The following is a 14,847-nucleotide window of genomic DNA, read 5'->3' as shown; positions in this document are numbered from 1 at the left end:
TTTCTTTCAGCAAAACTTACCTCTTAAAGAAATGCCTATAATTACTCATTTCACTTTTCTTCTCTTTCTCTAGAAATTGTCGCAGTCTCTATATGTATCACTTGATCAAAATCACTCTTATCAAACACAGGAAGGACTTCTCTGTTGGGAAAGATGATGTTCGATTACAGAGATTCTGTTTACTCAGTGTACCAGCAGTCTTTAACACAGGTGATCACTCCTACCTTGTTGAAACACTTCATCTGAATTTTAGGACACCATGTCATTTTTCTAACCTGCATCCAGCCAGTCTCATAGCTTTAAATAATATTTATGTGTTTGTGAATTTCAGAGCATATTTCCAGCCCAGGTACCTCATCCAAGCTTGGAATTCACCCATCCATCCATCCGTTCAGTATACTTCATTGGATGTTTAATAGACATCTGAATGTAACAGCTCAGACCTAAGACTCCTGAATTTTGATACGCCAAACCTACTGCTCAAATAGCCCCTTGTATCTAAACAAATGTTGCTTAGATCCAATGTTATGATGACCTCTCCATTGCCTTTATTCCTCATAGCGGCAAATACTGTTAAGTCAAGTTGGCAAATGCTTATAAAAGCTCTTCCATTACTATCACCCTCATTCAAATCATCCTTGTTTCTCTCCTGATTATCATAGTAAGCTCTTGCTTGTCTTTCTTCTTAAGCCTTCCATGCAGGCAAACTATACCCCTAGTAAATTAAAATATCCACACTAAAGGGGTTGTCTTGTATCAGTATGGCTTAAGTCCTTTTTCTTCAGGAAGTAACAGCAGATGTGGGTTCAGATGCACATTCCACTATCTACACTATGACTCGGTACATCATGGACATTTTGGGCCATTGCTCTTTTTTTATGAAAGATGCATGTCATTTGCTTTCTCTACCCCTTAATCTCCTCAAAATGTCTACTGAGATTTTGAGGAGATTAAACAAATACAAACACACATCTGTGTATGTGAAATTTATGAAGTGCTGCCCAAACAGAACATGATAATAATAAGTAGATAGCGTAATCATTGTGGCAACTGGATACATGAGTGTACAGTGTCTAATATTTCCTCAAGTGTCATAGAATACTAATAATTTCAGGTTAATTAGAAATCATAACATAATAACCACATAGAATCTACTGCTCAAAATGAATGGAGGGTGGGAAGAAGAATATAGCCCAGCCACTGGAGGTGGATTTGTAAAGATTTATTGAGCCCAGGGGACAATCTGCAGTCTAGTAAATTGGCATTTGAGGGGTGTCACAAATAATAATGTGCTATACTTTACAATGCACAGGTGTCCAAAGGCTATTATAATCTAAGCATTGCTCTCAAATTGTATGAAAGTAATAGCATGGCTACTATGAGAAGGGTACTCCGAAAAGAGCTTTTTAAAAAACCCATTTAGTACAATCACGGCTGCCTTTCATCCAATAAAAACCACAGCTCAAGAAAAAAAACTCGAGAAATTAAATTCTCTGCTCCCAGTTCAGCCACTACTCCTTTAAGTATTAACCACAGGATAAAATAATTGTATATCAGAAAGGTGTCTGAAACTTACGGCTTGTTAGATTCAACCCATGTAACAAGGAATTGATGAAACCTAACAGAGGATCTAGAAGATACAGGCCCCCCCCCACCCCTGCCACCCCCCACCCCCACAATCAGGCTATTTTTAGAATGAATTAAATGAATGCTTTCCAGGAAGAATGTTGGTGTGAAATATTTTGGGGAATATTCTTTAAGTCTGTAGCAAAAGTGTGGGGCATTTGATGCATTCCCTGCTGTCAGCTGAGTCCTTGTGTCTGCTCTAGAGTGAAATTTCCATTATGTTCAACCGATTAATTGTTTAGCTGAAACTTCCCACAAGCACAGGTTCAGTTCTGAATACAAAGGAAATAGGAAAGCTGCTTTTTCTGTGCTACAGTCTTAAATCCAGCAGCATAATTTCTATCTTATGAAAAAGATGGAAGTTTAAAAATGTTACTCAGATACCAGGCTAGATCATTTCCTTTCAGGGCAGAAGTTAAGGGAGCCAGCGTACATTAAAGATTATTATAAAAGGGCATCATAATCATAATTGTCATTCCTATAAACCATTTTAGTCTTTTTCTTTTCCAATTTCCCTATCTGCTAGGAATTATGTTGGGCATTAGAGCCACAAGGATGAGCAGGAAAGATACGGTGCTTGATCTATTAGTTTTGTATAATGTTCAGATATATGGCCTCTTAGTTTCTCACATCTGTAGACTCTGTTTCCCTCTACCACTTCTTTGGGATCCTCTCCTATCTTCACACGTACTTTTGAGGTCATGCTCCATTTGAATTCTATTTCAAGCTCACTCTTTTTAATGTGGGAATTTAGTCTAGAGGGGATTTGCCGGCTGTCAGTTTTGAAAGCTCTCAGCATCCTGATGGCTCCAACCCCTGTAGACATTTCATTGAACCCCATGCAGTTACTCCTTAATAAGAGTTTGGTCCTCTCCCCAGCTGGTCCTTTCCTTGGAGTATCTGATGGCTGTTTGAGGTCTTCTCGCTCCCACCTCACTCCCCTCTGCCTCCTCCTGCATTTCTGCCGATACCACACAGGTCTTCCAGGTGTCTTGGTTTGTCCATACCTGCTCATATTTGGGGTCACAGGGTTACAGATGTATTTTCACCTCTTCTTCTTGTTGATGTTTTCTGTGGGTTTTGGTTTTCTATTCTAGTTGCTTTTCCTATTTATGGGGGACACAGGGAGATTCAAAAACTCTGCCTCCGTTGCCCTCTTCCCAGAATTCAAAACATGTATTTTTGAACTTGTCTGGACAAGTAGAGAATCTCTGGGGATGGAATAAAACTAAGATTTACACACATGCCAGAAGTTATAACAGCACAGCTGGTCTGCATACAGGACTGGAAACTGTGAATCAGGCAGTTGTTTATCAATATCAGAATGTTTTTATTCTTGGAAAGCTTTCTCTCAGGCTGTTAAATCTATACTCACTAGCATTCTATGAATATGTATACATACATATAGACTGCAGACAAAAAAAATGCACACATAATATTTTGGAACTGGGAACCACCAAGGGCTGCTACATGACCACCTGTGTCTAATTAAATATTTGTGGTAATTCAGTGTAATTAAAAATTAAACAACCATTTGGTACAGAGTAATACATCATATCTCCTCCATCAGTTGTGTGCTTCAATATGCTCTGTGTTGATTGTTTTAACTTGGATTTGGTGGTAATAGCTCTACTGTTGTTCTAGTTTGTTGAATTTTACATTTAATATCCCCCTGCTTGCATCTCTTTCCTCCACCCTTCACCCAATTAATTCTTCCTTATTGTGAGATCTTCACTTGAATGTCTTTTCCTTGAAATGCCTTTCCTGACCACGCCACACCTCAACCCCAGTTAAAATCTGTCTCTCCTTCTGTTCCTTGTGATAATAATGGGTTCTTCCATAGCATCTCGTGAATATTGATGCTTGAATAAACAGCAGGACAGTCTCCTTACGACTTGCATGCTCTTTCTTTAATTGTGTCATTTTGAAGAATAGTCAGAACCTTTTCTAAAGAAGGTTTGAAGAGTGATGTAACAGAGCGCCCCTCACTTCTTTGATGTCTGATGCTCTTGCTATTTGACTTCATTGAGGAGCTTGTCGTTGGAGTAAGGATCATGGTCCCTAGCTTTTCTTTCTTTCTTTCTTTCTTTCTTTTTTTTTTTTTAAAGATTTTATTTATTTATTTGTCATAGAGAGAGCACAAGTAGGCAGAGTGGCAGGTAGAGGCAGAGAGAGAAGCAGGCTCCCCACTGGACAAGGAGCATGATGCGGGACTCTATCCCAGGACCCTGGGATCATGACCTGAGCCGAAGGAAGCGGCCCAACCGACTGAGCCACCCAGGCACCCTGGTCCCTAGCTTTTCTTGTGAAGGCTCAGCCAGAACAATGTCATGGAGTTTTTGTTGTTGTTTTATTATTATTTTGTCGGCACAGCTGCTCTCCTACTCTACTAAGAGCTACTCCCTCCAAATAGTCATTTACTCTAGGCTTAGCATTGGACAACTAAACCAGGTTGGCCCATTCAGGATTCCCTTGCAGGGTTACAAAACCAGGATTAAGGATAGCTGCTCTTTTCAGCAGAGTATGTATAAACTCCAGAGATGCAGTGATCCATGTCCTCCCATGGGGACTTGTCATAAGGAAAAGTGGCATTCTTTGAGCTAGGATGATGAAGCCGTCTGGCAGAGATGGGAGAGGGGGTGTTGTGTTGGCATTTTGTGGCCCCAGCTAGAGTTTATCCTTGAGGTCTCACTGCATCTATACCTTTGGGTTCTATAAGAAATTTTCTCTGTTCTCTCTCTGTTTTTCTTTTTAAAAAAATGTTCGTGTTCTAAAATCACCTTTTCTTTCAGTTCAGTCTGGGTCTTTGCTAGTTGTCATCTGCAGAGACCTAAGAAAAATACTAATTCTTAACTATTAAATGAGCACAGGACACAACATGTAAGAGTTATACATACAGGTAGCTTTCAGTGGAGGTAACCAGCAGTGGCGGTGACAAGAGACAGTTCATTCTCCATACAGCACACGATTCTGTTAAATAGGGCACGCAGAATTATGCAGAATTCATTGTTCACTTGGCAGTGAATATCGGAAGTGGACTTGAGATTCATCTAAACTATTTAACCATGGCTTCAGCATCTTCCAGATGCATCATCCTTTTTTTTTTTTTTTTTTTTTTTTTTTGCGTCATCCTTCTTAAATAGAGCTCAGTCATCTTCGTCAGTAACAGCTCCAGAGCTATGTGAAGCTGTGACATATTCATATAACTTGACTGTCTGCAGCCCATCTTTCAATAGTTAATGCTGCTCTTTGACTTCCTCCTGGCCCATCAGAGCACCACTAAGGGATGGGGCTAGGAGGAAAACACTGGGTCTAAATATCAAAACGTTATCTCTGCCTCTGGCAAAGAAACCATCTAAGGCAAGAGATAAACCTAACCATCTGCATCTTCAAGGAGCTCTTTTGCTCTTGCTGCTATCACAGAAACTCTGTGTGGTTGCTTTCTCAAGCCCAAGCCACTGACAGCATGTTAGAGCCTAGCTATGTTAATGACTCTGTGATCCAGCATCCCCACAGGTGGCTTTTCACACCCCATGCCCTGAACCAGACTGCATCTGAGTCTAAGACAGGAAAAAGTATTAAATCGTAGCTTATGGAACTAAGGAATAACTTCCCTTAGTGGCCAGCTCTAGGTAGAATGAGAGTGACAGACAAACAGAAAGCTCAGGGCCTTGGGACGTGGTAGCTGCTCAGCTAAGTCAGCCAGACTGACAGTATGGTAACTGATGTTCCTCTCTGACTACCTGAAATACTGAGACACGTGCCGAATGAACAGAAGATTTTCAGTGCAACTTGCACCTTTCTGCTGATGCGGAACAAATCACTGCTTCCAAGGACTGATCCTCTTCTTTTTGTTTGAATTGTTTGGTAATATAAGTGATATCTTCTTTTCCTCTCTTTGCATGTTCTTGGTGTTATGACATCAATAAAGTGGGGCGCCTGGGTGGCTCAGTGGGTTAAGCGTCTGTCTTCAGCTCAGGTCATGATCCCAGGGTCCAGGGATCAAGTCCTGCATCAGGCTCCCTGCTGAGCAAGGAGCTTGCTTCTCCGACTTCCTCTTCCTCTGCCTGCCGTTCCCTTTGCTTTGTGCTCTCTCTTTCTGTCTCTGTCAAATAAATAAATAAAATCTTTAAAAAAATAAATAAAATACAATAAGGAAAATAAGGAAGATGTTTAGGTTTACAAGAACCTGCCATGCAGTTATGCATGCAACCTGATAAGCTAAAAAAATTGATAAGCAAATTACAAATAACTAATACTTGAACAAGGAACATGCCAAATTAATCTGCATCAGAACATTTGAAATAAGTTACTTTGGAAGAAAATTCCAAATTAACCTTTTCCAATAATTCCTGATATTTCATGTATTTGTTTGTATGTGCATATGTATGAACAGTCAAATATCTTTATACTGTTATGTTACTTTTACTATTCATTTTCATATTGTATATTTTATGCCTTCCTTGTGATGTTTAGAGTCAGTAAGCATGAAATCTACATGGTTAAAACTGGAACTGCTCTGAGTTTTCAAGTGTTGTCCCTAATTGCTATTACCATGGCTAATGACACTGTAGAAATTATGATGATCATACAAAAAAAGAGAAAATTAGATATTTTAAACAGAATAGTGAAGATTAAAACAGGACTAACAAGCCTCATGTGGAAAGCCTATGTTTAAGAAATATCCCATTTTCTTGGAATGAGATTTCCCTTCCTCTCCCTTCCCTTGTTTGTGACTCTCTGTACTCGCTCAGTGCTTCTATATTATGGCATTCAGATTGCTAGAGCTTAGGGAAACTTTGTCATAATGAAATGTCATTCCTTTCTGAAAGTCTTGCACATTTAAATCTGTGGAAGTAATGAAGCTGATATCATCAAAATATCCCCAACTCCTTAAAATTAAATGTTTTTATTGATTTCTGCAAATCTATGCCAAAGTCAGCATTTTATCATAATTTCGTATGGATTTTTTTTCTATCCATGGAAATCTATTAACTCCAAGTCTGAGCTTTGGCTTTTTTATTCTTTTTTTTTTACTTTGCTGAAATTTATATTATAACATCGGGTTTCTTGCCAGGCACTAATTTTAAGCCCTTTTGAATACTTTGTTCCTCTTTTTAACTTAGGTGCCAGTTGTTAGGGCCAGATGAGAATTACCATGGCATGTGCAGAATTAGAAAATACTTTTTGGAGTCCCTGTTCAGTTCAGGAGGCCGAGGTCAGTGGGACACTGTGCTGTATTGGATACACTGGGCAGTTATGCATGCAATCTGTTTGACCAGCTCTAGCAGCTGAGAACCAAAGGTTTAGGTTTAGGAGAGAGTAACTCTCCCGAGCTTCTGTTTGTCCATGTAGAAAATGTGGACAATGAAGAGCCTGGGGAAACCCATCACTCAAAGAATGGAAGGGGAAAATAGAGTGATTTCTGGAAAGGAGCTCTATAAACTGTTGAAAATTAAACAAAAGTCAGAGGCTGTCAACTTTCCTGAGACTCTGGTTAGTGTTTTTATTTCTTCAACATCCTTAGGTAGGACAGGGTTGGGGTCATCCTGGGGTGTTTTCAAGCTCCACATGAGAAATTTTGTCTCAGGTTTCCCAGGTAAGTGGGAGTGGTATACATGGTTTGCTGAATGCCTTTTGGGCACCCAAGGGGGGGAAAAAAAAAAAAAAGCTTATACAAGGGTGAGCCTTAGATACAACAAATCCTTTGTGTTGCTTCTGTTTTAATAACTAATGAATTTTGGAGTTTTCGAAGTTATGTAAAGATAATTTTTTGATTAAAGATAAAAGAAAATGGCATTTCTTAAGGAAAAGGGGAAAAGAGGAAAAGTCCTATATTTTCTCTTTTATTATTCAAGTCTCTGAATTTCATATAGAAATTCTGGAATTGAAACAGACATGTGAATACCACAGCACTTAAAGATATGCAAGTGAAATTGTCATATTTAAGAACGGCCACCTACACTGCCCATGCATATGTGGGATTTCACTATTCATATTTATGCATTAAGTATGTTGATGAGACACTGCTAATCCTATGGAGTCTGCATATGAAATGTGGAAGAAAAGGAGAAAATCTGATGTTATCCTAGAGATGTTATTTGATTAGCGAGATTATTGACATAAAATTCTTTTTTACTTGTTTATAATGGCAATTTCCCCTCTACATTTCTAAATTATTTTACTTGTGTGTTTTTCCTTTGAACCTACTTGCTTTTTGATGACCTTCAAGTTTTGGGGACCATCGTCAAATGAGAGGATTAACTTTGGAAGGTAAAGAGTGAAGACGGTCATGAAAATAGACTCTCTAATTATAAGGTTGATATGGCAGTCTTATATAGAATTTATTAACTAATAATTCAGTTCCAAGTGCTGCCTTTATCTCATTGCCTCTTTTAGGGCACTGAAGGAAAGAGCTGTGGCAGGGGCCATAAGTCACGTGTGGCTTCTCGTGGCCATTCTGCTACATACTATATGATGCTCATGTTTGAATCTGTTCCCCTCTTTCAAGAACAGCATCTTTCTGTTTGACATCTTCAGGTCACAGGGCACAATTAACCGTAAGAAATAACCTAGACCAGAATGCCTGGGTGGCTCAATTGGTTAAGCGTCTGCCTTTGGCTTGGGTCATGATCCCAGTGGGATCGAGTCCCACATCGGATTCCTTGCTCAGTGGGGAGCCTGCTTCTCCCTCTGTCCCTGTACCCCCTGCTTGTATTCTCTCTCTCTCTCTGACAAATAAATGAAATATAGAAAATAAAAATAAAAAAGAAATAGCCGAGACCTACTGCAGAGAGCACCTTATTTTACTTATTTTGCCTCAGGAGTTCACTTCTAAATTTTGCTGGTATTCAAAGTACTAGTAGAGGATTCAATATCAGAAAATGTTTTCCTGCCCAATTTGACTTTGAATCAGACTGTTGGTATTTACTTGGAAACCTTTCTTGGTGCCAGCAGCTTCTAATCTATAAGAAAGGATGGTGATAAACTCAGCCTCATAAACTCTGATATTTAAATTTAGTTTGATATAAACTCTGCACGTGATTATTAGACATGTCTAAACTAACCTATACAAAGCAGAACTTGCAGACAGTGCTAAAAAATAAAAAGTGGTTTCCTCAGAGCCCAGGACAACAAGGCAGAGGCTTTGGCTTTATAAACCCTACTAGAAAAGACAAGCCTATTAAATTATAGAATTCACAGATTTTTCTGCAGAGTATAGACTTCCTTCTGTAGAGGATGTACTGACTATTATAGGAAATGCATTGAGACACAGGAAGAGTTTAAAATGGAAGATTGCATGAATGCTTTTGTGTTTGTGTGATGTGACCATCTGGTAAAGGAAGCATATAGAATAATACAGACTTGTATGTAAATTTGGTAGACTCTGAGTCTCCTTGCTATCTCCTTGTTCACTTCTACTTCCATGTTAAGTGCAGGTTAATTATAAATATGATCTAAATGACCCATTCTTAAGCTCAACACTTTGAATATATTTTTGTGCACGGAATGTCTTTTATCTATGGAAATTGGGTTTTGTTATTTCTCATCATCAGCGATCACATTTCAGTCTTAGCCTGGTTTCTTCTGCACATTTATGGTAGATGGGGGTTACTGCTTTCCATTTGTTTTTGTTTTTGTTTATTTTTTCCCATTCTGGGCATGAGATCACAGTCCCATTAGTAAGCATTGATGACATATCAACACTTCTTTTTTTTTTTTTTTAAAGATTTTATTTATTTATGACAGAGAGAAAGCGAGAGAGGGAGCACAAGCATAGGGGAGCTGGGGAGGAAGAAGCAGACTTCACACTGAGCAGGGAGCCCCATATAGGGCTCCATCCCAGGACCCTGGGATCATAACCTGAGCTGAAGGCAGACGCTTAATCCTCTGAGTCACGCAGGTGCCCTGACATACTCACATTTCTACCTAGCTCCAATGAGAGGAACATCAGAGTCCATAACATAAACTTCAGATTTTCTGTGTTTCTAAATCATCTTTGGTAGCACACTCAAGAGACATTTCCTTAGAATTAGATATTTCTAGCTTCTTAGGTAGCATTTTTACTTTTTTTGTTTTTTGTTTTTTTTCCTTGACCATCATTTTGGGAGACAGGAAAATGCCCCCACCACCAAAACCAAAACCTGCTTTTGCCTCCTAACTACTCAGGTAAATCATAAGAAACCATAATCTAAGGCCGTCCTGAAAGTCAGTTTCTAAACTTAGCTCAAGAGAGAGTCCGTGTTTATGACCCAAGTGCAGCCATTGAATGAATCGACGTGTGTGTGCTGCAGAACTAGGCAGAAATAAGTCTTCCATAGCCGGTAGAGCGGACGCAGTAATAGCCTTCCGGGTACAAGATTGAAACTCTCTTCGTTCATTCTCCTGCTGCCCCACCCCATCTGAAAGAATTACCTGACTGCCTGTGTTATATGGGACTACCTATACATTACATATACTTTTGTAAGAAAAAATCACTTCTCAAAGTATTCAAGAAAATCTGGTGCCTGGTTTACATTCTGGATGCCTAATGCCCACGGAAATTTGCCTTTTCTTATACAGCTTTTCAGGACTGTTTACATGGATACATAATTTTTAAGGAACACATACTTGCTTTTACACAACTTGATGTTTTGCTTTTTATTTTCAGCTTCACCTTACGTTCTACACATTTTCTTGATTGCTATCTGCATTCATACTATTTTTATGGAAGCGTAATTGACCATTTTATTCATATGTACATAAGTCATCTCTGGCTGATAGAACCCTCGGACTGAATCCAGTTTCCTGTATTATAGGTGGTGCTGCAGTGAAGATCCATGCCTGCGTAGGATTCTTGCGGTATCTTAGTTTTTATGTAGTAACAGGATCACATCCTGTTACTCTACATGTTGTTGGGCTTCTCCGGGGTTCTGGCTATTTATCCCTGTATTATAAACCCCTCTCCTTTCAGTGACTTAAGGCTACAACAGTTTTTGTTATGCATTTGGAATTGGCAGGCAGAAATTTGGATAGGATACTCTAGAGATAGAATGAAATTTAGGACCTCTACTAGAAAGACTGAAATGGCTGGGTGGTAGGTGTTGGGGGGGGTGGGTAATTGAATGACTGGAGCCTGGAATCATTTGGAGATTTCTTTACTGCTATACTTCTAGCCTGGGACAACTCAAAGACTGGGCTCCACTAGGACTGGCTACCAGAATGCTTACCCCCAGGTTCTCCACATGACTTGGACTTCTCACAGTATGGTATCTGGGTTTGGAAAGAGAGCATCCTTCAAGGGCACAACTGGCACACAGACCAAGATGATGCATGGGGAACTCAGTCATGGAGGGCTTTGCTGAGGACAGGCTCCTTCAGACCTAATGTTAGATGTCACTAAAGTTCCTTCAGTTGCTTTCTCCTGGCTACAAGTGAGTTGGTAGAGTCAGCTGAGATTCAAAGACATTAGACTCTCTCTCTTAATGGGGACTGGTAAGATGCCCATTACAGGACAGATGGGATAGAAGATATTTTTGCAGCTGTCTGGGCCCCGCATGAGTTGCAATGGTATTATTTCTGGGGGGACAAGATTTTAAGTGTGTATGTTGTATGGTTGAACTGTGGAATGGAAGCTTCATTTGGGTCAGAGGGTTTCTACAAACCACTTTCCCAACCCAGAAAGAGACCTGGCTTTCACATCTGCTTGTAAACCACTAACAATGTGGATTCCTTCAACCTTCGCCACTCAAACCTCAGAAACAACTTTTAGCAGAGCCATAGTGTTTCTGACTTGGAGCCAGATCTCTTCTCAATGTTCAGTTCTTTTTTTCCAGTTATAAAAGTAAACATGCCCTGAGACATATGCTTATCATCTCGTCTTTCAACCTGAAAGCTGATGGCTAGGATTATGCAAAGTACCTGATTTCATTGATTAAGTAAGTAATCCATTTAGTTTTTCCTTCTTGCGTGAATGCACTGATACATATATTTATTCCTCTAACAAATGTTTATTGAGTAGTTTTTTGCTAAGTTAAGTCCATTGTGAATAAAGGTATGATCCCCACTCTCCCGGAGCTTAATGGATTTTAGGGCAGAGTAAGAAGATGTATTAAAAATGCATATCATAGTACACACACAATAGTGTATTGTGATAAGTGCAGCAAAAGATAAGTGATGAGAGTGATGTGTGAAGAATAAGGAACTGAACTGATAAAGAGGTAGAAGTAAAGTGTTTGAGATGCGACACAGCATCTGGAAAGGAAATTTATCATGGAAAAATGGAAGGCAGGCAGTTTCATGTAGCTAGTATAGATGAAAACAAAGCAAAAGCTGAGTGAGGCGAGTGATGGTCTGGTCCTGCGGGTCGGTTGAACAGTCTGAATTCTGTTCTCAGCATAAAGTAGAATTACTAAATGGTTTAAGGGAGAGCTAACATAATTAAAAAAAATTTATTGAAGTGTATGTTCTATTCAAGTGAAGACATGCAGTGTTAAGTTAGTTTCAGGTATGGAAACTAGTGACTGGACAACTCTGTTGCTCTTTGCTTGCGACGTGGATAGCTAGCATCTGAGAGGTGACACTTTTTCTTTAAGGAGGTAGAGACTAGTATGAGGAAGGTCAGAAGGATTCCTTAGAGATCAGTAAGGTACCAAGTCAACAATGCTGTTGTGAGGTAATCCTGGTTGGTTAGAGAATTGGAAAGCTTTCAAGTATATCTTGATGTTTAAGAATATTGGTGATAAATGAGGTGTAGGGGATATGGATAAATCGCTCAGCTTGGCTCCTTTGGTGTAGCTGTCTATCCTATCCTTTGCCTATAGGCAAAGCCATAGAATAATTCATCACACTCTCCTCCACACCAGTCAAGTGGCAGGTGGCAGGTAGTGACTGGAGGAGGCAGCTCTGTAGTATAGAAAGGAAGATACCTTGTGGGCTAAAGTTAAAAAATGCTGCCAAATTCTTACATGCTCCCCAAAGCCCTAAGGCTGTTATGGCTGGAGGGAATAAAGTGTCGGTGAGTAGCAGAAGATGAGGTCAGAGAGATAACAGGGAACCAGATTGTGTCAGACTTCATAAGTCAAAATAAAGACTTAGAATTTCAGTAGGAGTAAGGTGGGATGAAAAGTTTATATATGGAAAACAGGTATGATCTCATGATGTTTTAATATAATTAGTCTGTGTTGAAGCGAAATTGCAAAAGAGCAGCATCAGACTGAGGGAGACAGATGAGGAGGAAAATGCAATAATTCATGGAAGCAGAGGATCGTAGCTTGTACCAAGATGTTGGTCCTGGAGGTGGAATGCGGTAGAGAAATTCTAGAAAATCTTCGTAAGCTCTTTGCTTCAAAAATAAAGGCAAATAAAGTAGGTTATACTATTATTGTTTTCAAGGATACACATGATTTGCTATATACATTTTACTATAAAATTTACTGTATATATAATTTTAGTGTATAATTGGAAGGAAATTTTATACCAACTCTATTTGATATAGAAGTGTTCTAGATACAGTCATAACTTTCATATTCATCTCCAGTTCCCCTTTCTATTTCACTTTTATTATAAACTCAGTCTATGACCAAGCATATTACTATCAACCACCTCACATAGAATAAAAGGCACATTTAAGAAATGATACCAAGTCTACCTAGCATATGGTATGTGTGTATCATCATTATATATGAGTTTGGGAGGGTGGCAAAGTAATACAATGTCTTTATAAAATTAAAGAAATAATAATAATTTAGAAAGAGAACAAACTCTAATTCCAAACCTAGTGATAACCATTATTAAAATTGTGGATGAATTTTTCTGGCTTTCTTTTTTCCTATGAATACATGTTTATATGGAAATATAGTTACATATTTTTGAACAAGGGTGACATTTTTATTTATTGAGATGAAATTCATATGTAAAATTAACCATTGAAGATGAGCAATGTCAGTGACATTTAATACACTCACAGTGTTGTACAAAATCCACTTCTATCTAGTTCTAAAACCTTGGCATTTCCATCATTCCAAAATAAAGCCCTATATGCACATTCTCTCTCTCTCTCCCCACCCCCACCTCCTAGCTATCAGTAATATGCTTTCTATCTCAATGAGTTTGTGTATTTAGGTAATTTATATCAAAAGAATAACATAATACCTAACTTGTGTGTCTGTTTTCTTTCACTTAGCATGTTTTCAAAGTTCCTTCACTATATAGGGTATATTGGTATTTCATTCCCTTTTACAAGGCTAAATAATATTCTATTTCATGTTCATCCATTAGTTGATTGATGGACATTTTGTCTGTTGCTCCTTTTTTGGCTATTGTGAATAGTGCTATTATGAATATATGTACATACATGTCTTTGTTTAGCACCTGCTTTCAGTTCTTTTTGGGTATATAAATTGGAGTAGAATATTCGGAGCATATGGTACTTCTGTGTTTAATTTTCTGTTAAGTAAAACTGAGTTATTTCAAACACATAGTTGTGTAGTATGCTTTATCAACTTAATAAATGCTAAATGTCTTTTAATAACACTCTGTGCTTACTTCAAAATAAAATTCCTCAGTTTTGGCCACAAGTGCTATGTAGTTTTTATTATGATTATAGTAAGGGAAAATATTGTTCTTTTTATAAGCCTGTGTTTCAGAGTATACCATATGGAACTTAATTGAAATCTGTCATAGAAAAAGAATCTTTAGAACAAGCCTTCAAAGAAATACAACTGTTACCTATTTGTTTAGATAAAAGAACTATTGAATTCCATTTAATGAATTTTTCAATTTTTATGTACTGAATTAATGAATATCAAGTATTTTTTGATAACTACATCATTTTCATTTAATTCTTCAAAAAATGGGTCAAAGGTTATAACATTATATAAAAATCTTAACCATTTACAGCAATGTAGATAGAACTGGAGGGGATTATGCTGAGTGAAATAAGTCAGTCAGAAAAAGACAATTATCATATGGTTTCACTCATAAGTAGAATATAAGAAACAGCACAGAAGATCATAGGGGAAGGGAGGGAAAACTGAATGGGAAGAAATCAGAGAGGGAGACAAACCATAAGAAGCTATTAACTATAGGAAACAAACTGAGGGTCCCTGGAAGGGAGGTGGGGGGGGTGGAGTAACTGGGTGATGACATGAAGGAAGGCACCTGATGTGATGAGCACTGGGTGTTATATGCAATTGATGAATTACTGAACTCTGCATCAGAAACTAATAATATGCTATATGT

Source organism: Mustela lutreola, chromosome 4 (genome assembly GCF_030435805.1).
Source record: "Mustela lutreola isolate mMusLut2 chromosome 4, mMusLut2.pri, whole genome shotgun sequence".
Classification (NCBI taxonomy): domain Eukaryota; kingdom Metazoa; phylum Chordata; class Mammalia; order Carnivora; family Mustelidae; genus Mustela; species Mustela lutreola.
The sequence above is the reverse complement of the archived record's forward strand: the minus strand, read 5'-3'. Positions refer to the sequence as shown.